Source organism: Pleurodeles waltl, chromosome 3_1 (assembly GCF_031143425.1).
Source record: "Pleurodeles waltl isolate 20211129_DDA chromosome 3_1, aPleWal1.hap1.20221129, whole genome shotgun sequence".
In the NCBI taxonomy this organism is placed as follows: domain Eukaryota; kingdom Metazoa; phylum Chordata; class Amphibia; order Caudata; family Salamandridae; genus Pleurodeles; species Pleurodeles waltl.
Genome location: NC_090440.1, coordinates 577,942,783 through 577,966,550, shown reverse-complemented (window position 1 = coordinate 577,966,550; position 23,768 = coordinate 577,942,783). Strand labels below are relative to the sequence as shown.

Below are 23,768 nucleotides of genomic sequence, written 5' to 3'. Positions count from 1 at the left end.
CATTTGTATTAATAAACCATTATATACTAATATCCTTTCTTTTGTCACTTTAAAGGCCCTGCGTTGTTGTCCCAACCACTACATGCCACAATATTTACTTCTGCTCATAGCACTGCACCAAAAACCATACTATTACCATAGAGTACAAGGATGGTAGAGACTGGTAAATTAAACATCTGCTTCTTTTTGTTTGGGTCTCGCCTATATCTTTATTTTAATTGACAGGGTAACTGTATGTATTTGCACACTCTTCAATTTGTAATACAATTGGTAATTAAGTTATATTTTATTTAAAACATTGCCTTTGGTTTCGGCATTTTAATGGAAGCACCATAAATTATCTGTTAGGCCTTGCCTTAATTTGCAGGAAAGGAATATTTGTGGGTCTGTAACTTTGTGTTTAAACAGCTTACTACTCACTGTGTCACTATGCATCTCTCGCCTATCAGCTTCTGGCGTACAATAGCCCTTTGTTTCCACTTTAAAAATATCAACACCTGGGTGATAAGGAGATATCCTTGTAGAATGAATTAGGCTCCTTCTCTCTGTTGATCAGATAAATCTAGGAACCTCTGATAATTACTTCTACATCTTATTATTTCTTCTACTAACTATTGTTTGTTTAATTTAAACAGTTTAAGTATTTTATTGGTGTTTATTGTTTCCCTTTCAACTTGTATAACAAAGGTCACCCAGATATATATATATGTGTATATATATATATATATATATTTATATATATATATATATATGTATGTATATGTATGTATATATATGTTTGTGTGCTTGTGTGTGTGTATGTATATATTATATATATGTGTGTGTGTGTGTGTGTGTGTGTATATATATAAAAACATTTTCAGAACAATAGCAAAGTAATGAAACAATTTAGAAATGAAAACTGGTTCTGATGCATTTCAACTTTTCACATCTTTTTATTACAGTCACTGTGGAAATTGCGCTGGCGATGATGCTGAAACATCTACAAGTTGAGTACCGGAGAGCAGTCCAAGGAGAGAAACCAGTTCTCCACCAAGCAACTATCTCAGTGGTGAACACTGCCCAAGAAGAAGAGAAGGAGGAGGAGCAGGAGCTGGTTGAGGAGAAGGAAGAACTGGATGAGCAGAAGGACAATTGTTGCCCCCACACAGAATATCTCCAAGAAAACCAGTTCATTGCCAGGCAGTAGCCTTCCTCCAAAATCATTTCTGAGAATTGTCAGTCCACAGCCTTTCGCTGAACAGACACACTCTGGTGCAGTTCTACCTGCACAAGACTCAACACACTCCAAACTCAACACTACCCGCAAGTAACAGGTACCTTTGTATAATCTGTATCCGTATAATCTCCTGTTTACTTCTCCCATGAAGGTGCATCTCTGGTCTTCTCTCATTGATCTGAGGAAGAGAAAACACATGTGATGAACAGGTATTCATAATTCATCACACTTAACCCCACCTCTACCTAAATTACACCCCTATCTCTCCATTATTTTCAACCTCCAGGCCATATCAGAAGGTTATGTATGTGGGGGCAGATGGCATGTCTAATCCCGCTTTCTGGGAGGATACTTTTTCCCAACAGAAGTCTAATCTGCAAGAGGATAGTCATGCAGTTGGGATACTCTCCCTGAGATAACTACCACCCTTAAAGGCCTCCCTGAGATGACTGTTAGGCAGATCCATGCCTTGAATATCATTATGAAGTATTACCCACATAAGGCAAAGATACACATGACATTTTCGAAGTTTGAGGGAAGAGAGTGCAAAGCAACATACCTTGAAGATGATAGAGGCAATAAGTAAAATATGCCAATAATATTCTTCACAGCCAATGCATACACAGGTTCTACAGAGGCACTTCTACCTACGAGGAGAAAGCCACCACTGCCAAAACCTTCTGCACCACCTCAACGTCTAAGGTCAACCACCCACAAGATAACAAGCACACTCTCAACCAATCTTGTAATCAGCATTGCGTAGGCACTGGAATACGATAAACCCCCGAAATTAACTTTCTCTTGTTAAATTTCACTACTTCAGTCCGAACCCACTCACTGAAAACCATTTTGAAAAATAAAATAATTTATAGCTTTTTTAAAACAACTTGTGTTTATCATTCATCTGTTTTTTTAAATTTATTTTTTATGTTTGATGATGGAAGTTTCTAAATAAGATGTGTTATTTATGTTCTGTTCTTTGTTTACTTTCAAGGTGTAATGCATTAAAAATAGTGTGATAATAATGAAAGCATCTTCAAGGTAATTATAGATTTCTTTTGTATTACGTGCAGTGCAGTGCATGTCTCTGCATTTGTTAAAAATAAGAACGTCTTTATTGTTTTAAATGTTTAAAACGTTTCATATACAGTTTATAAATTCTGATGTTATGGAAATAAGTATTGTGAAGTATATAAACTGTTCTTGTGAATGGACCTAATAAAAAAAGAGTCTTTTTTTCAGAGGGGAAATGAAAACCTGGAGGTGGGTGGGAAAAAAATAAAAACATGTCAGCAAACCTCAAGGTAGGAAGTCTATACACAAATCGGGCTGATTTAAAACAAAAAAAAAAGATTCCAAAACAATCAAGGCCACTGTCCCAAACAATCATAAAGTCATATTCCCAAACCAAAGGGTGTGTCAGAGTTGTGGCTTCTGTGCAAAAGTTCCTGGCCATCCTCTGTCCCTCCCTTATCCACAATGATGTCCTCCGACAATGGTGACATTAAAGGACTGGCCATTGCAGGATGTGATACCCCATGGGAAGAAGAAAACACAGGGATAGCTGTAGGAAAGTACCATCTTGCCTGGCATGTTACCCCCATATTTCACTGTATATATGTTGTTTTAGTTGTATGTGTCACTGGGACCCTGCCAGCCAGGGCCCCAGTGCTCATAAGTGTGCCCTGTATGTGTTACCTGTGTTATGACTAACTGTCTCACTGAGGCTCTGCTAATCAGAACCTCAGTGGTTATGCTCTCTCATTTCTTTCCAAATTGTCACTAACAGGCTAGTGACCAATTTTACCAATTTATATTGGCATACTGGAACACCCTTATAATTCCCTAGTATATGGTACTGAGGTACCCAGGGTATTGGGTTCCAGGAGATCCCTATGGGCTGCAGCATTTCTTTTGCCACCCATAGGGAGCTCTGACAATTCTTACACAGGCCTGCCACTGCAGCCTGAGTGAAATAACGTCCACGTTATTTCACAGCCATTTACCACTGCACTTAAGTAACTTATAAGTCACCTATATGTCTAACCTTTACCTGGTAAAGGTTGGGTGCTAAGTTACTTAGTGTGTGGGCACCCTGGCACTAGCCAAGGTGCCCCCACATTGTTCAGGGCATATTCCCCGGACTTTGTGAGTGCGGGGACACCATTACACGCGTGCACTATACATGGGTCACTACCTATGTATAGCTTCACAATGGTAACTCCGAACATGGCCATGTAACATGTCTAAGATCATGGAATTGCCCCCCAATGCCATTCTGGCATTGGTGAGACAAACCCATGATCCCCCGGGTCTCTAGCACAGACGCAGGTACTGCCAAACTGCCTTTCCCGGGGTTTCACTGCAGCTGCTGCTGCTGCCAACCCCTCAGACAGGTTTCTGCCCTCCTGGGGTCCAGCCAGGCTTGGCCCAGAAAGGCAGAACAAAGGACTTCCTCAGAGAGAGGGTGTTACACCCTCTCCCTTTGGAAAAAGGTGTTAGGGCTGGGGAGGAGTAGCCTTCCCCAGCCTCTGGAAATGCTTTCATGGGCACAGATGGTGCCCATTTCTGCATAAGCCAGTCTACACCGGTTCAGGGATCCCCCAGCCCTGCTCTGGCGCGAAACTGGACAAAGGAAAGGGGAGTAACCCAGAGCTCCTTCAGTGTGCTCCAGACCTCTGCCATCTTGGAAACAGAGGTGCTGCTGGCACACTGGACTGCTCTGAGTGGCCAGGGCCAGCAGGTGACGTCAGAGACTCCTTCTGATAGGCTCCTTCAGGTGTTGCTAGCCTATCCTCTCTCCGAGGTAGCCAAACCTCCTTTTCTGGCTATTTAGGGTCTCTGCTTTGGGGAATTCTTTAGATAATGAATACAAGAGCTCATCAGAGTTCCTCTGCATCTCTCTCTTCACCTTCTGCCAAGGAATCGACTGCTGACCGTGCTGGAAGCCTGCAAAACTGCAACAAAGTAGCAAAGACGACTATGGTGCATGCTGTGGGGGTAGTCTGCCTCCTCTCTGCACTAGAAGCTCCAAAGAAATCTCCCGTGGGTCGACGGAATCTTCCCCCTGCAACCGCAGGCATCAAAGAACTGCTTCACCAGTCCTCTGGGTCTCCTCTCAGCACGACGAGCGAGTCCAAGTTTGGTGGAGGTAAGTCCTTGCCTCCCCACGCTAAACTGCATTGCTGGGAACTGCGTGTTTTGCAGCTGCTCCGGCTCCTGTGCACTCTTCCAGGATTTCCTTTGTGCACAGCCAAGCCTGGGTCCCCGGCACTCTAACCTGCAGTGCACGACCTCCTGAGTTGTCCTCCGGCGTCGTGGGACCTTCCTTTGTGACTTCGGGTGAGCTCCGGTTCACTCCACTTTGTAGTGCCTGTTCCGGCACTTCTGCGGGTGCTGCCTGCTTCTGAGTGGGCTCCTTGTCTTGCTGGGCGCCCCCTCTGTCTCCTCACGCAATTGGCGATATCCTGGTCCCTCCTGGGCCACAGCAGCATCCAAAAACCCTAACCGCGACCCTTGCAGCTAGCAAGGCTTGTTTGTGGTCTTTCTGCACGAAAACACCTCTGCAAGCTTCTTCACGACGTGGGACATCCATCCTCCAAAGGGGAAGTTTCTAGCCCTCTTCGTTCTTGCAGAATGCACAGCTTCTACCATCCGGTGGCAGCTTCTTTGCACCCACAGCTGGCATTTCCTGGGCATCTGCCCACTCCCGACTTGATCGTAACTCTTGGACTTGGTCCCCTTATTCCACAGGTACTCTCGCCTGGAAATCCATCGTTGTTGCATTGCTGGTGTTGGTCTTTCTTGCAGAATTCCCCTATCACGACTTCTGTGCTCTCTGGGGAACTTAGGTGCACTTTGCACCCACTTTTCAGGGTCTTGGGGTGGGCTATTTTTCTAACCCTCACTGTTTTCTTACAGTCCCAGCGACCCTCTACGAGCTCACATAGGTTTGGGGTCCATTCGTGGTTCGCATTCCACTTCTAGAGTACATGGTTTGTGTTGCCCCTATCCCTATGTGCTCCCATTGCATTCTATTGTGACTATACATTGTTTGCACTGTTTTCTATTGCTATTACTGCATATTTTGGTATTGTGTACATATATCTTGTGTATATTTGCTGTCCTCATACTGAGGGTACTCACTGAGATACTTTGGCATATTGTCATAAAAATAAAGTACCTTTATTTTTAGTATATCTGTGTATTGTGTTTTCTTATGATATTGTGCATATGACACTAGCGGTACTGTAGGAGCTTCACACGTCTCCTAGTTCAGCCTAAGCTGCTCTGCTAAGCTACCATTTTCTATCAGCCTAAGCTGCTAGACACCTCTTCTACACTAATAAGGGATAACTGGACCTGGTGCAGAGTGTAAGTACCCCTTGGTACCACTACAAACCAGGCCAGCCTCCTACAGTAGCAAGGAAAACAGGTGTAAGATTCGAACTGGGAGACAGATCAACAAAAGGTGGGAGGGGTAGGTAGGCAGACAAGATATTAGACTTGCTCTCAAATAAGTCATGTGTGGTATAATATCTGGAGCTCTTCAGTGACCAACACTATCTGGACCACTCCAACTAAATTCTGGATATTCCAAGAGATCAGCCCTTGAAATGTTTGGATTGGCCTCAGACCCTCCTTGAGTCTAGAAAAAGTGACACCCTGTGAGGAAAGGGGGCAGCTTACACATGAGAGCTCTTAGTGTCCAGGAGACTAAAGTGTCCCTTGACTGCTGCTGTGGTTTTGAGGAGGAGATAATGGCTGTGCAGAGGGTGCAATTGGAGGTCCCAATGGTACGGGGGCCTATGGAGTTAACAATGGGATGGGTGCAGGCCCAGATAGCAATGGGGCCTGCCCTTCACACACCACTGGCTCATAGCCTTGAGGACACCCAATATGTACCTCCTTTTGGCTGGTGTTGTCTACAAATTCCATCATCACTAGGGGCTCTATGGCCACCACTAGGAGTCTTTTGGTGACTAATCTTGTTTGTCTACAGGAGGGTGCACGCTCTCTGCTACTGTGGTCTTTCTCCTCACTGGTGGGGATAGATGTTGTGCCTACTTTGCAGTCGAGGATCTACTTGCAGGACCTAGGTCCTGCTCTGATGATGGTTGACCAGCTGGGTCTACTTAAATGGAAAGCAAAAAAAGAAGACATTTTGAAATCGTATGTTCAATATTGCAGATCAAACCAACTTTAGGTAACAGGGATATTATGGGGGTCATTTCAACCCTGGTGGTACAGGACGGCCAGGGCTGAAATGACGGAAGCACCGCCAACAGGCTGGCGGTGCTTCCAGGGTCATTACGACTGCGGCGGAAGCGCCGCGGTCGCACCGCCGGGGTGGCAGTTTTCCGCCACCGTTGCCCCAGCGGTGATAATCCGCCTGGGCAGCGCTGCTAGCAGCGCTGCCCAGGGGATTACGAGTCCCCGACCGCCAGCCTTTTCCTGGAGGTTTTAACCGCCAGGAAAAGGCTGGCGGTACGGGAAGTCGTGGGGCCCCATGACAGGGCCCCATGCAGCTTTTCACTGAAGCGCGGCGGGTGCAACTGCACCCGTCGCACGGCCGCAACACCGCCGGCTCCATTTGGAGCCGGCTCCCATGTTGCGGCCCACATCCCTGCTGGGCCGGGGGGCAGAAACTCGGTTTCCGCCCGCCGGCCCAGCGGGGATGTCAAAATGGACACCGCGGAAGTGCCGCCGCATTGGCGGCCACATGGGGGTTACAACTTGGCGGGCGGCGCTTGCCGCCCGCCAATGTTGTAATGAGGCCCTATATCTCTAAATACAAGAAATGAAATTGTGCATTCTTTACAAAACGTTTATTGTGTTTATGTGTGTTTACTAATTTTTTCAAAGATTCAAATTTTAGAAATGTTAACATCCAAAACATCTTTTGAATCAGGCATTGAAAGAAGAAGAAACATTTGTGCAAAGAGGATTTGATTTTTGCATAATCCTTCAGTTAAATTAATTGCCAATCTTAGGTTTGAGTGTACTTTTACAAGGCAAGAAAGGTTTCAAAAGAATTACATATTATTTTCAATTTCTGTGTATAATATTAGGAACATATTTTACTAAAACATATAGGGCCTAATTACGACCTTGGCGGATGGGATACTCTGTCACAAATGTGATGGATATCCCGCCCGCAGTTTTACAAGTTCCATAGAATATAATGGAGCGTGTAATGTGGTGGACTGGACATCCGTTACTTTTGTGACAGAGTATTCCATCCGCCAAGGTCGTAATCAGGCCCATAGTGGTTTGAAAGCAAGGTTGTTAGACCTTTCATCCTTGGCGTAGTCTCCCCATCTTTTTTGTCTGTGCTTCCTATGTTTTGACTGTGTGCTGGACTTTGTTTTTGCTGGTTTTGGTACTCTGGGCACTTACCACTGCTGACCATTGCTAAAGTGCAAGTGCTCCCTCTGTAAATTGCATGTGTAATTGGCTTTTCCATGGTTGGCATATCTGATTCACTAGTAGGTCCCTAGTAAAGTGCACTAGAGGTGCCCGGGGCCCATAAATGAAATGCTACTAGTGGGCTTGCAACACTGGTTTTGCCACCCACAAGAAGCCCTGTAAACATGGCTCAGACCGGCCACTGCAGTGTCTGTGTGTGCAGTTTTAAAATGTCAAACCAACCAGGCAAATGTACCCACTTGCCAGGCCCAAACCATCCCTTTTTCTAAATGTAAGGCTCCCCTAAGGTAGACCCAAGGTAGCCCCATGGGCAGGGTGCAGTGCATGTTGAAGGTAGGACATGTAGTGATTTGTTTTACATGTCCTAACAGTGAAATACTGCCAAATTTGGTTTTCACTGTTGTAAGGCCTTTCTCTCTCACAGGTTAACATGGGGACTGCCTTTAAATAACTTTTAAGTGTAGTTTCTCTTTGGAAGCAGCTAGGGACATGGAGTTTGGTGTCTCTGAACTCACAATTTAGAAATAAAACTTTTGGTAAAGTTGATTTTTAAATTGTTAGTTTGAAAATGCCACTCTTAGAAAGTGGGCATTTTCTTGCTTAAGCCATTCTGCTATTCTGCCTGCTTGTGTATTCAGTGTCTGGGTCAGACTGACAGTTGGGCTGTTAGTGAATCTCCACTAGACAGTGACATAAAGGGAGCTGGGTTGTAGCCTACATATCCTGATGTGCCATCTGTGCTAGAGTGGAGGGAGAAGTGGTCACTTACACCTTAAAGGGCTGTGCCTGCCCTCACACAATGCAGTCTCCAATCCCCTGGTGTGTGTCTGGGGCCAGGCCTGGGCGAGGCAGGATCTTGTTAACAACAGAGACTTTACTTTGAAGTTTTCCTACTTCAAAGGCAGATTATTTCTGGAACCAAGAGGAACGTCTGCCAAGGAGGAGAGCTGAAGAGTTGGAGGAGGTGTACTGCCCCTTTACCTGTGAATGTGCTTTGTTGGGTTGACCATCAGTTGCTGCTTCTGCCTGAAAGAGGACAAAGACTGGACTTTGTGGTATATTCCTGCTTGTGAAGTGTGTCCAAGCTTGCTTCCTGTTTTGAAGTGTCAGGGCCACCAAAGACTTTCTCTGCCAGCACCTGTACTCTCTGCTGAGAATCCTGCCCTGCCAAGTGGTGCCCTATCCAGTCCTAGGGCCCTTGAAAGGTGAAGCTGGTAGAACAAGGACTGAAATCCATGCACAGGAAGCCTTGCAGGGAAAATTTGGATGCACCACCTGCAATGTGGCTGTAAAAACGACACGCCACCCGTCTTGCAGCTGAACTCGATGCACCACCTGTATCACGGCTGGGAAATCTATGCATCACCTGCATCGTTGCTGGAGAAATGATGCAACACTCGCTTGCGGTTGCTGAAAATGACGTAGCGTGGTTTTCCCATCACCGTGTGGCTGGATTTTGCACGCATCATCTCTGGGCATCAAAATCAACGTGGACCTGCACAGACCCAAGGTGCCCCTTCTGGAAATTGACGCATTACTCCCTTGCGGGAGAGAAAAATTACGCACTGCTGATTTTTTTGACCCACACTCGCCTGTGTGGCTTTATTTTTTACACAAACCAGGTACTTTGTGTAACAACTTTGTTTCCATTGTTTTCTAAGGAGTAAGAATGTATTATTTTAAAAATTCATACCTTTACTTGTGTATATTGGATTTTTGTCATTTTGGTCTTGTTTGATTAGATAAATATTGCCTATTTTTCTAAGCTGGTGTGGTATCCATTTTGTAGTGTTTTCACTGTATCACTGTGTGTGTTTTGGTACCAATATTTTACACATTGCCTTTGAGATACGCCTGACTGAGTATCTCCATTGCCCTGACTAGAGTGAGGGTCCCTGCTTCAACAGAGTGCAAACTGACTGACAACCAGAGACCACATTTCTAACATTAGTGATCAGCAGTGAGTATAGAACTTGTATTTGTACTTGACATACAGTGATTAAGTGTACACTACTATTTCAGTGCAGACCATTACTTTACCACACACTACTTGTTTTTGCTTTTTCTCTTTTTGGACTTTTCCTGCTTCCATTTTCTTTGTGATTTGTTTTACTTCTCTTGGGAACTCTCTGAACTACTTTTGGAACTTTGCATCTTTGAGTACTCACCAACATGTCTCAATCTGAGGATGCACCATCTGTGGCTACAAAGGCTGTTTTTGAGTTGGAGAAACTGGAGGAGTACACAGTGGCTCAACTGAAGCAGTTTTGTAAGGATCTTGCCCGCTCAATCAAGAGCTCCGCCAGGAAGGAGGAGCTGCAAAAGGAATTGATGGCCTGGATAGCAGCCAAGGAGGCTGGGGGCCCACAGAGAAGGAGGAGAGTGAGAAGGTGCAGAGTGTTCATAATGTAATGGATGTACTTGTTCTGCCTGGGGGAGGGTCTCCAGGGCAGGTAGCAGCGTGTCATCCAACGGTCTGACTCCTGAGGAGTTGAAGGACAGACAGATGGAGAGGGTGCACCAGTTTGAGTTAGAGAAGCTTAAAATGATGGCAATGGAAGAGAGGAGGTTGGACATAGAGGAGAAAAGGATGCTCTTGGCTCATGAGCTCAGTTTAAGGAAGCTGGATCAGAGGAGCCAGTCTAGCAGAGATGGTGGCAGTAGTACCTCAGTGCAGCCTGAGAGGAGGGTGCACATTTCAAAAGATTTGGCGATGGATTACAAGAGGGAGGATAACATATATCTGTGGTTTAAGGGGTATGAGTCAGCCCTCCACATGAACATGGTCCCTGAAGCACAGTAGGGCGGGGTCGGGGAGGGGCTGGGGAAGCACATTGAGGAAGAGGTGAGGGACACTCTGCCGCCCTTCGGGAACCCTTGGGGACTCACTTACTCTATAATGAAGGACTCCCTACTCACAAGATATGGTCTCACCCCTGAGCAGTACAGGAAAAGTTTAGGTCCTACAAAAAGAAGGAATCCCAAACCTGGTTAGAATGTGTTGACTCTTTTTGCAGGTCACTGGATGGTTGGGTGAAGGGCAGTAAGGTGAAAACGTATGAGGGGCTGTACAATTTGATTGCTTGGTAGCATTTGGAAAGCTTTGTTTTCCAGAGCTGCGCCACCACCTAATTGACAGCAAGCTGACTTACCCTAGGAAGCTTGTGCAGGAAGCCGACCGGTGGGAATGCACCAGGGTCCAGAAGAGGTATGGGGGAGACTCCGCCAAGGGTGGGCAGGGTCCCCATGAGAACCTTTTACCCTTACGGGGGTGTAAGGGTAAAAGGGGGAGTTCTCTAAAGGGTCCCAGGTGGGTCACATGAGGGGGGACCCCAAATGTCCCTTGGGACACAGGCACCCACTGGTGCTCAGTCACAGGATTTGGCTAGTGTAGCTCTTGGGGAGGAGTTGCCTCCAGGTGGGTGGGAGCCAGCTAAGATGACCTTTATCTCACTAGGGGACAACGAGATTTTCAAGAGGACCCCTTGTGCCTGAGAACACTATGAAGTACAGTCAGTGGGTGACCATCAATTGACGGAGGGTGGAGGCTCTGAGAGACACAGGAGTCAGTGTGACTGCTGTGAGAAGTCACCTGGTGTCTGAAGAGCAGGTAGTTCCCCATGCACTTCACCAAGTAGTTGCGGTAGACAACTCTGAGCGAATGTGCAAAGTGGCACGTGTTCCCTTTGAGTGGGGGAGGTCTCAGGTTCCTTGACGGTAGCTGTGAGTCCAACCATTGCCTGTTGATTGTCTGCTTGGCAATGACCTGGAGGATTCCTCTTGGAAGGAGGTGGAACACAGGTCTCCCTTGGAGATGTTGGGTCTCCCTGGGTGAGTGTGTGTGTGTCCACCCAGTCAATGGCAGCCCGTCAGGGTGATCTGGAGGCCCTGGAGCCTGAAAGAGTGGCCCAGGTGCCTGCCAGAAAGAAGAAGAAGGGCATGGGAAACCCACCCCAGAAGTTCCCACAGTCTGGGAGGAGGCTGAACCTGAGGGGGAGGCCCCATAGCCTACAGGGGTACAGGTGGCTGAACTAGGAGAGGTACCTGAGCTGACTCAGTGGCAGCAATAAGGGGGACCCACCAGGGAAGCATTCTGTGAGGCACAGAAAACATGCCCTACTCTGGAGGGTTTGCAGCAGCAGGCTGCAGACCAGGCGGCTGGCTGGCAAGGAGTCTGGTTCACACTACATTTATTGGGAGGATGGGCCTCCTGTATAGCGAGCCTAAGGTTGCTGAGTCTATGACAGCCTGTGTGCTGGTGGTGCCCCTGTACTTCAGAGCCTTCCTACTGGGTTTGGCTCACGATGTGCCTTTAGCTTGACATTAGGGACAGAACAAGACCTTTGAATGGCTTGCCACCCATTTTGCTGGCCCCCAAATGCGCAGGCACTCTGATGCATGCTGTAGGTCTTGCCAAACTTGTCAGGCAAGTGGCAAGAGTGGGAGAAAATGTAAGGGCCCCCTCAAACCTTTTCCTGTTGTCAGCACCCCCTTTGAAAGGGTTGGCATTGACATTTGGAGGCCCCTGGATCCCAAGAAAGGCATGGGCAACAGGGTATCCTGGTCTTAATGGACCATGCCACCAGGTAACTAGAAGCCATTCCTTTGAGATCAGTCACTGCCCCTGTGGTGGGCCGTGCATTGATGGGGGGTTTTACCCACATGAGGTTCCTCAAGGAAGTGGTATTTGTTAGGGGTACCAACTTCATATCTACATATATGAAGTCTATGTGGAAGGAGTGTGGGGTAACCTACAAGTTTACCACTCCTTCGCATCCCCAAGGAAACGGTCTGGTTGAAAGTTTCAACTGCACCTTGAAAGGCATGATTATGGGGCCTGTCAGAGCCTTTGAGGCATTAGTGGGACATTCTCTTGGGGGGTGCCACAAAAGGGTCTTGAATTTAGCCCTTTTGAATCGTTGTATGGGTACCCTGTGAGGGGACATTTGATTCTGGTTACAGAAGGCTTGGAGAAGGCCTCCAGTAAGCCCCCCAAGATGTATTCAGTTACATGTTGGCTTTTAGGAACCACACTGCCCGCTTTTGGAAGCTTGCTCAAGAGAACCTGGAAGCATGCCAGGAAGATATGAAACGGTGGTATGACCAGAATGCCACTCTGGTAAAGTTTCATCCTGGACAAAAAGTGTGGGTGATGGACCCAGCACAGCTTAATGCTCTCCAAGATAAGTGGACTGGGCCTTTTGAGGTGGTGGAGCCCAAGAGTGATGTCACCTATCTGATGAACTTGCGGACTCCTAGGGACCTTTGAGGGTCTTAAATGTGAACCGCCTCAAGCCTCACTTTGAGAGGACAGAATTGTCTATGCTCTTTGCAACAGATGATGGGGTGGAGGGAGAGAGTGAGCCTCTTCCTGACCTCCTGTCTGCCAAAGAGAAAGATGTTTCCTTGGAGGGTGGGAACCGCTCCTCCTGACTGGCTCTAGAACAACAGAGGGACTGTTGCCAAGTGTTTGGACAGTTTGCCTCTCTCTATTCCTTGATCGCATGGGTCACTCACTTGTGCACACATGATGTGGAGAATAGTGACAGTCCACCTGTGAAGCATAACATTTACAGGGTGACTGACAAGGTTAGAGCCAGCATTAAGTATATGAGCTATCCAAAATGTTATCTTTTGGGGTTATTGGGTTTTCCAGTAGCCCTTGGGACAGCCCTGTGGTCTAGGTCCCAAAAGCTGCTGCTCCTGGTGCCACTCCAGAACTCAGGTTCTGTGTGGATTACTGGGGACTCAATGCGGTCACAAAGACTGATGCGCACCCATCCCCCGAACTGATGAGTTCATTGATCGGTTAGGGGCTGCCAAATATCTCAGCACATTTGAATTAACATCTGGATGTTGGCAGATTGCTCTGGTGAAGGGGGCTAAGGAGAGGTTTGCATTTTGTGCCACAGATGGGCACTACCAGTTTAGGGTGATGCCCTTTTGGATGAAAAATGCCCCTGCCACCTTTCAGAGGCTTGTTAACCATGTGTTGGCTGGATTTCATTGCAGCCTACCTGGATGACATTGTGTTCAGCTCCACTTGGGAAGAACACTTGCAGCACCTACAACCCAAAATTGACACTATTCTGGCTTGGGAACCTCCCAAGACCCAGACTGAGGTGAGAGCCTTTTTAGGTCTCACAGGTTACTATAGGAGGTTTGTCAAGGGGTATGGCACTATTGTTGCTCCCTTGACTAAGTTAACCTCCAAAAAGCAACCCAAAAAAGGTGATTTGGAATGAGGCTTGCCCGACAGCTTTTGATGCCCTGAAGGCTGCCATGTGCATGGCACCCATGCTGAAGGCACTGGACTTCTATAAGTAATTTGTCGTGCAGGCTGATGCTTCAGAGGATGGTGTGGGAGCGGTACTAGCACAGCTAAATAAGAGGGCCTAGACCAACCTGTAGCCTTCATCAGTAGGAGGTTACTTCCCCAGGAACGTAGGTTGAGTGCAATTCAGCGTGAAGCTTTTGTTGTGGTCTGGGTGCTGAAGAAGCTAAGACCCTACTTGTTTGGGACTCACTTCCAGGTTCAGACAGACCACAGGCCCCTCGGATGTTTAATGCAGATAAGGGGTGAGAATCCAAAACTGTTGAGGTGGTCTATCTCCCTACAGGGAATGTAGGGAACACCGCCCTGGAACATAACACAACAATGTTGATGGTCTGTCCCGATTCTTAGTGAAGTTGGGTAGTTCTCCCTACTTTCAGCTGGGGGAGATACATGTTAGACCTGACATCCTTGGCATAGTCTCCCCTGTCCTTTTTGCCTCTGCTTCCTATGTTTTGACTGTGTGCTGGACTTTGTTTTGCGATTTTGGTACTCTGGATACATTGCCACAGCTGACCAGTTCTAAAGTGCAAGTGATCCCTGTGTAAATTGCATGTGTAATTGGCTTTTTCACAATTGGCGTATTTGATTCACTAGTAAGTCCCTAGTAAAGTGCACTAGAGATGCCCAGGGCCTATAAATCAAATGCTACTAGTGGGCCTGCAACACTGGTTGTGCCACCCACATGAGTAACCCTGTAAACATGGCTCAGACCTGCCACTGTAGTGTCTATGTGTGCAGTTTTAAACCGCCAATTCGACCTGGCAAGTGTGCCCACTTGCCAAGCCCAAAACTTCCCTTTTTATACACGTAAGGCACCCCTAAGTTATGCCTTAGGTAGCCCCATGGACAGGGTGCAGTGTATGTAAAAGGTAGGACATGTAGTGATGTGTTTTACATGTTCTAACAGTGATATACTGTCAAATTTGGTTTTCACTGCTGTAAGGCCTATCTCTCTTATAGGATATCATAGGGGCTGCCTTTAAATAACTTTTAAGTACAGTTTCCCTTTGGAAGCAGATAGGGATGTGGAGTTTGGTATCTTTGAACTCAGAATTTAAAAATACAACTTTTGGTAAAGTTGGTTTTTAAATTGTCTGTTTGAAAATGCCACTTTTAGAAAGTGGGTATTTTCCTGCTTAAACCATTCTGTGATTCTGCCTGCTTGTGTATTCCCTGTCTGGGTCAGACTGACAGTTGCGATGTTTGTGAATATCCAATAGACAATGACACAAAGGGAGCTGGTGATGTAGCCTGCAAAGCCTGATTGGCCATCTGTGCTATAACAGAGGTAGGAGTGGTCACATACACCAGAATGGGCTGTGCCTGCCCTCACACAATGCAGTCTCCAACCCTCTGGTGTGTGTCTGGGGCAAGACATGAGTAAGTCAGGATCTTGTGAACAACAGAGACTTTCCTTTGAAGTTTGCCTACTTCAAAGACAGAAAGAGGTTTAAGTAGTGGACCCAAACCCCCAAATTTTCAGATTACGTCTAGAACCAAGAGGAACCACTGCCAAGCAGAAGAGCTGAAGAGCTGGAGGAGGAGTACTGCCCCGTTACCTGTGACTGTGCTTTGCTGGGTTGGTCTGCAGTTGCTGCTTCTGCCTGAAATAGGAAAAAGACTGGACTTTGTGTATATTCATGCTTGTGAAGTGTCTCCAAGGGCTTGGACTGAGCTTGCCTCCTGTTTTGAAATCTCAGGGCCATCAAATACTTCCTCTGCCAGCACCTGACCTTTCTCCTGAGACTCCTGCCCTGCACGTGGTGCCCTATCCAGTCCCTGGGCCCTTAAAAGTTGAAGCTGGTAGAACAAGGACTGATGTCTAAACACAGGAAGCCATGCAGGGAAAGTTTTGATGCACCACCTGCAACGCGGCTGTAAAAGCGACGCGCCATCCACCTCATGGCTGAAATTGACACACCACCTGCATTGCGGCTGGGAAATCGATGCATCACCTGCATTGCGGCTGGAGAAACGACGTAACACCCACTGCGGCTGCTGAAAACGACTCAAATTCCTTGCAGCGCGGTTTTCCATCACCGTGCGGTCGGATTCTGCATGCATGAACGTGAACCTGCGTGGACCCAATGTGTCCCTTCCGGAAATCGATGCATCGCTATCTTGCGGGAGAGAGAAACGACGCATTGCTGACTTTTTTGATGCACACTCGCCCGTGTGGCTTTATTTTTAACACTAACCAGGTACTCTGTGCAACAACAATGTTTTGTTTTTTATCGAGTAAGAATCTATTATTTGAAAAATTCCTAACTTTACTTGTGTATGTTGGATTTTTGTTGTTTTGGTCTTGTTTGATTCAGACAGATATTGCCTATGTTTCTAAACTGGTGTCCATTTTGAAGTGTTTTCACTGCCTTACTGTGTATGTGGGTACAAATACTTTACACATTGCCTTTGAGATAAGCCTGACTGCTTGTGCCAAACTACCAAGAGGGTGAGCAGTGGTTATCCTTAGTGTGTATCTCCATTGCCCTGACTAGAGTGAGGGTCACTGCTTGGACAGAGTGGAAACTGACTGCCAACCAGAGACCAAATTTCTAACAACGGTAAAGGTACACAATACAGCATCACAAAAATAAACTTTCACAAAATGGAAATGTTACCTGTTACACTATATTAAAGTTTTGTTAGTTTGTCACAAAATGGAAACTAGAAAAGCATTTCCATTATGGCATCATAATATGATTAGTAAAATCCAACCAAAAATACATTACATTCATGTTAGTACTTATAAACTTTCATTCCATTCATACAACATAAATAGCTCAGGTTAATCGCAACATGAAATGTTAGAACACAGCTCTGACTGTACACATGGCTGGTCACCACATTCAAACCTTTTCTTCACCTCTTGTGGTAAACTACTTATTACTTTAACATAGGGAGATCCCCACCCAAGCTGTGAAGGTTCCTTATGGTAATGTATGCGGAAAAGTAACAAAGATTATTTAACTTGAAAAAAATAGTACAAATATTTTATGTTAAATAGTTTTGTAAGGTAATTTTATGAATGTATTTTAAATGTAGAACAAATACTAGCAACAGCACTATTTACTCAATTTTCAATTAAATCTGTGAATAAATACATTAAATTAAATAGAACTATTTTTTGGTTATTTAAATAAAAATGAATTCCCACCTAAAGAAAAAAGTTATGTTTTTAGGCAGTTAAAATTAATAAAATAGTTTAATAAAAGTTAATTACATTCATTTATAAATTCAAATTAAATAAAACATGCTTTCTTTTTAGATATTGTGCTTCATTACGGGGCCGGCTATCACAAGACCGCTAGCCTCACAGTGGCGGTCGGACTGCCGTGACTTTGGCGTACCGACCACCAGATTATGAGTTTGGCGGTCAGAATGTCATTCAACTGCCGTCTCAGCCAGGATCCGAGATCCTAATGGGGTGATGTCGGTATTGGTTGCAATCAGCCAGGGCGGCGCTGAACTCAGCTCCACCCTGCTGAATACAGCCTTGTTCCCTGCCACCCTTTTCATGGCGGTTTCCCTTCCATGAAAAGGCTGGCAGAGAACAAGTGCTGGGGACCCCCCTGCCCAGCACTATTGGAATGCGCACTGTCTGCTTTACAAACATTGCGCATTCCGAGGGTGCTGAACAGCCCCCTCTGTGCTGCAAGATAGCACTACCATAAGGGAGCCAAGTGCTATCTCGTAACACTGTTCCTGATGGACAGACCAGCGGGAACGCTCTATTTCAAGGTTTTCGCTGGTCAGCCAGGTCAGGCTGGCGGAAACCTTGTAATAGGATGAGGGAACGCCACCGCCATGGTGGTAGCGTCCTCCCCATGAGTTGGCCAGTCCCATGTTCGGACAGCTAAACTTGTAATGAGCCCCAGTGTCTTAACTTTAAAATATATATTTTTATGTTTCTGTTATAATATATTTCATTTAACATTATTTCCTACAGGGTTATATTTTAAGTCCTTAGCGCCATTATTTTCTATGGGAGGGTGTTGCAGTGCCAGCGGTTGGTCGTGTGTGCTGCTGGACCTACTCCAACTATGAGCTGGAGTGATATACTACTTTTACTTTTTGGGTCCCTTTTTGGATGTAGGAACATTAGAAGTGTGTTTTGTTATTACCAATGAGCTTACTCTTTGCTTTACAGGGAGAAGATTGGATCTGCTATCCATGTTGATGGAGAGGTTATTGGCCCACATGTTATCGGCTGCACAACTCTCAATAGCTCTTTCATGAAAGTCACCAAAATACTTACCCACACCTTGTGTCCATTTGGTGGTCCAAACAATGGGACATTTATACAATAAAACTATTGGCTGAAAAGGTAAGGGACACAGGGAGTAAACATTAGACATGCCTAACTGCGGAGACAAAAGTGTTACAATGTGGATCTCCGTTAACCTTCTGATGTGTTGTTTAAATCAAGAATATGTCTGAAGAGTTTCCCAATGAGTAGATCCCACCAAGAAGGTGGGAATTAATGGTGTTATTGACATTGAGAGCTTTGTCATTTTTTTCATGGATGTTGCCTGAATAATATCAAATTGATAAGCAATAATTTTTCTCTCTGATGCTTTGCCTGGTCATGTGACACTTCATTTATCAATGACATTACTATTGATGATGTGACATTTGCTTCGCTCTACCAATAACACCTAAATAAACTTCTTAAAAAATTCTCCTGAGCTTCTATGCAATGGTGGCCAAGCTTTTCTCATAAATTTGTTTAATATTTTTAAGCAGTAGATGCGTGCCAGAAATGGTGCCCAGCCAGCAGCATACTTTGTAAAGATGTAGTTTTATTTTACAATAGAGCACAAGGGGATAGGCATACCAACTGTACTCAGTGCCATCCTGGCAGTGACAAACATCTCTTGTTTGTCTAGAGAGTGCAAAGCAGAGGCAAAGAGCTGTGACATGAGCTGTGTGTATCTGTGGATGCTGGGAGCAAAGAGAATCTCTGAAAATTATGTGTGTGTCCATTTCATTTGACTTCAGTTTCTTTTGACCAAGTCTGTTTAATTTAAGTATTTCACAGCAGTATAACTTCAATCTCCACCCACAGATATTTACAGGCAAACCACCGAAAGGTTCAGGGTCACAAATGTCTTTAAATTCTAGGTGCTGCAGAAGTATGCACTCTTCCTTCGAAGCTTGAAGTCATTTTTATTACAAAAGCACCAATCCCCAAATGTTTTTGCTTCTTTCAGCTGGAACTTCTATTAGTGTTTTACCAGGTTTTTGGTCCAGCTCTTTTCTCTGTTCTCTCAAGAGGAGTTGGGTGCTAGCCATTCTCATCATTCGTTCTCTGCACCTTCCATGAAGGTTCTTAAGGTTGATACTAACAGCTTTTTAAATACTGTCATGTTATGGTCCTGGCACAGGTGGTAGAACAATTGGGTCAGAAGAATTCAGCTTTGATCAGACTTTGGCTGTGTGGTTTGTAGAGATTCCAGTAGTTCACATAGTGTCCCATATTTTTCTGGAGATCCTATGAAGTGAAGAGTTTCTGGATGTCTTTACAGTGTATTCTGCATTCCACCCTGTGCAGGTAATTAAGGTTATCTGCACAGTGTTACCAAACTAGGTTGTTTATCTGATTGGATGCTTTGCTGGATCTACCTTGGCTTGGGCTACTCCTTAGGTAACCAATTCCCATACTTGCTTGCAATCTTATTTTACCTTCTTAGTAGCCTTTAAGATGTTTGAGCATCCTGGTGTGAAATATTCTGTAGAGAAGGCACTATGGGGGTCATTACGAGTTCAGCTGATGTTTTTTACTGTCCGACAAACTTCTGGCGGGGAGGATGCCGCCAGACAGGCTACCTCCCTGCCAGCCCCATTAAGAGTTTCCCGCTAGGCTGGTAGGCAGAACTCTTGGTTTCCGCCTGCCAACCTAGCGGGAAACAGGCTACAGCATTGTCACCGGCTCGTAATCAACCCAGTGGCAATACTATAACCCGGAGGGTGCACTAGCACCCTCGCAATGTTTGCAGACAATGAACATTGTGAGGGTGCTGGCCAGGGGGGCCCCTGCCCATGCCAAGTGCATGGGCAGGGCAGGGACCCCCCTGGGTCCACATGCACCCATTCTCCGCCAGCATTTTCACAGTTGTAGTACCGCCATGAAACCACTGGCGGAGAAGTACATTGTAATCCCCAGGGCACTGCTGCTTGCAGCGCTGCCCTGGCAAATTAGGACTGCCACCATCTCCAGACCACCGGGATCCGAGATCCTGGCAGAGCTGGTGGTCTGACTGCCACGGTTGTAATGTGGCAGTCGGACCGCCGCACTGGCGACGGTCTATAGACTGCCACACTCGTAATCACCCCCTATGTGACATACAACAACTCTGAAAGGATGTTTTGACATATGACTTATTTTTGTCAGTTTTCAGCTGATAATACCTATGTTGAAATAACTCAGATAACTATTTTTCACTGTGGTTTAAAGGAAGGAGCCCTAGCAATTGTTGTGAACTTATTGATTTGGTGCTGTTAATTAAACAAAGGTTACATGAGAGACAGAAGAAACGGAAGAAGCTTCTCAGAAGTCATTTTTAACTTAAGAATTCTTTGCCTGCTTGATCAGGGGACAAGATGACCCTCTATTATAAAAATAACCTATGCCAGTAGGAATCTTTGACAGAACGTGAAATGGTTACTCCTGTAAAGCAGGATAAAGCCTTTATTTTGGTGAAACTGGATGCATCGTTCAAACCTCTATTTAGAAGTCTAATAAAGATGTGTAGAATGTAATCTTCTCCAGAAAAGAAGTTTGGAGAACATTGGCTCATATATGAATAACATTAATAATCATTTATTGCTACTACAGATTGTGGTGCAGACTGAAGAACTGAAGATTGTTAATACTTCTGTCTTGCTTGATAGTGTTGCCCCTGGTATGTTTATGAATTAGAATCAGAAACTAATAATATTCCCAAAAAAACAAGAATATTTCTGAAGTAAGTTGAATTGTTGATGGTTTGCTATCACCTACTTGACCAATGCAAGAGTCATATTTTCTTCTGCAGGTCTCTTTTGACATTATTGCCTCTGCTTAAGAGGAAACCCCATACGTGAATTGGTCTTCTCCACCAAATTCTTTATTGTCACAGTTTGGTCATCATCATTGTTTTGCTTCAGGACGTTCTGGGCCACCTAGTGATGAACTAAACAATTTTAGATCTAAAGTAATTATGGCTTATTTGTTTTCAGTGTCAATGCAATGCACTATCATGTTTCCTTTAGTTTTTGCCAAGTCTAAAGTCAGCTGTCTTCCTCATCATAGGGAGAACACCTGTACTATACCAATTAAGCTAAGAACAGTGGTGCATTTGGGCAAATATATTCCATCATTGAGAAAAAGATACTAAAGGCTAATTAGAAGAAATTAATTGAGTGTTACATCTTCCTCACCTATTTATGGCCTTTGTTGTGCCACAAAACGCTCATGAACGTTGATCCTATATTGATTAGAGATGCTTGAAGATTACAAACAATGCTAAATACCTCTTACCTCTTACCAATAATGTATTGAAATAAAAGTCTTTACAAAGCTTGATGTAGGAGGCATATATCATTTGCTGCACATAAAGGAAGTTACATCAAAAAACATTTGTTCTGTCAGAAACACTTTGCACTTCTATTACATTTGTCAGTGGTAATTTCCAACACCCTATATGGAACATAGTTCTTCCAGTTAAATAAAATATGAGCCACACAGAGAAATTATATATTTGTGAATTTACACACAGTAGTTAAATTCACAATTTAACCACTACAACACAGTAGGGTGCTTCATGTGCAGTGCAAACGTGTGTGCTAATAATGTGCATGCTCCAATATGTACAACGTTTATCAAATTAAAAATTCATGAAGGAGGGAGTGTTCAGTACTCCCTAAGATGCACTGTTGAATAGGAGATAACTTTGTCTGATGGATGTTTCAGACTATTGAATAAATTAAAATGCACCACAGTTTGGAGATGTGGTGAATTTGGGTACCTTCAAACTATTTGAGTCACGGTATGATACTTGCAGTGCTGTGACTACATGTAAGGGCTACCTTTTGGAGACGTATGGCTTTGCTGACGGCTAGATGATGACTGATCCATCATGTATATAGACAGAGGTCTGGGTGTCCCAACACAATCCTGATGAAGATCCCTTTGGACGAGCAAATCTCACAATACCAGGGTCATAACGTCAACAAACTAGTGTCTGTATTTTCTATATAAGCTGGCAACCAATCCTAGGGCCATTTGAAGCTTGCCTAGCAAAGAAACTTTACATATTTTTAAGAGGGGAAGAGTTCAGAAATGGTTCATTTGATAGAAAAAAACATGTTCATATTGAAGTATGTGCACTCACTAGTAGCACAAGTATGTTTGCACTGCATATAGAGCACCCTACAGTGTTATAGTGATTGCGTTGTGAATCTAACTATTGTATGTGAAAGCACCCATATATCATTCCTCTGTTTCTCTCATTGTATTTAAGCAAAGTTCTCTGTTCCCTACAGGATGATGGGATTCACCCTTGACAAATGTAATAGATATATGCCAAAACATATATCCAACAGAATCAATGTTTGTTTGATATAATTTACTGTCCCAGGTTCTGAGGAACACAGGGCCACCCCATACAATGTTACCACATAAAGGAAGGTGATGATTGGAAAACAGCCTTCTATTGTGTAATTCAATGTTAGTTGTGCACTCCTTATGCTATTTTCAGTTCTTTATGAATTCCATCATAATCTACTTTTTTCAAAGACTATTACTGAACATCTCAAGCATGTGAACCTTGCATTGTCAAGACTCCAACAGCATCACCTGAGTTATAAGCCTGAGAAGTGTGAGTCTAACAAGAAAGAAGTTGAGTATCTTGGACTGAGACTTGAGTGCATTTGGATTTTCTTTGAATCCTCATAGTATGCCTGATATAATTGATTGGCCTTGAGAAATTGCCTTCCTGAGTCGACAGCTATGGGGCGTATGGAGGACTATGTCGAAACCATGCTGGCTGAGATATTCCCTGGTGAGCTCTCCTGGATGTTGGTGGTGGAGAGGGCCCACAGATCTCTGGGGCCACGTCCTTCGCCGGGCACACCGGCGCACCCTATCATTGTACGCTTACTGAACTACTGAGATAGGAACACCATACTTATACCCATATTTATACTTTTTTAGCACCAAATTTGCGTCATTTTTTGACGCAAAAGCAGCGAAAACTTGCAAAGTACAATTGTATTTCGTAAGTTTGTGCCGTTTTTGCATCAAAAAGCGGCACAAATGCAGCGCAAAAAAGTATAAATATGGGCCTTAGACTGGCCAGAGAGCGGAGATCTGTGATTTATAATAACACTGAACTGACTATACTCGTGGGGTGCAAGCTACCCGTAGGGCTTTCTTGCTGGTCAAGCGCACTCTGAGTCAGACCGATGGTAAATACTCCCTCATTTATCCAGCTAAACTGCGAGTGCAACATAAGTGTAAGTTTCATTTCTTTACTGAACCGAAGTTGGCTGCTAAGTTTGCTAAATCTGTCCCTAAAAAGGTGTTGTTGGAGAGCCTGAGAGATACTGGCAGAGAGAGAGATGCCCTAAGTGATAATGATTAAATGTCTTCTACTGTTTGGGGCCCTAGTGGCCTTGCTCGCGTCCCTGTGACTGGCAAATTTGTTATTGACACAAATGTTCACGTTGGCTGCTCTACTATATACTCTGCATGTTGAGTCCCCTTGCCCCTCCATCCCATTTGGGATGGTATTTGGGATG

The 23,768-nt window shown here is 44.9% G+C and overlaps 2 long non-coding RNA genes across 2 annotated transcripts in view; one reads left to right on the top strand and one right to left on the bottom strand.

Annotated features, from left to right (window-relative positions):
* Positions 1 to 23,768, bottom strand: part of LOC138283233 (uncharacterized) — an 89,199-nt gene that overhangs the window by 47,246 nt on the left and 18,185 nt on the right. The gene's annotated exons all lie outside the window — the stretch shown is intronic.
* On the top strand, positions 958 to 18,242 carry LOC138283232 (uncharacterized). The gene is made up of 3 exons (XR_011201141.1): positions 958 to 1,316; positions 2,214 to 2,260; positions 18,136 to 18,242. It is a non-coding gene; the product is annotated as an uncharacterized lncRNA (long non-coding RNA).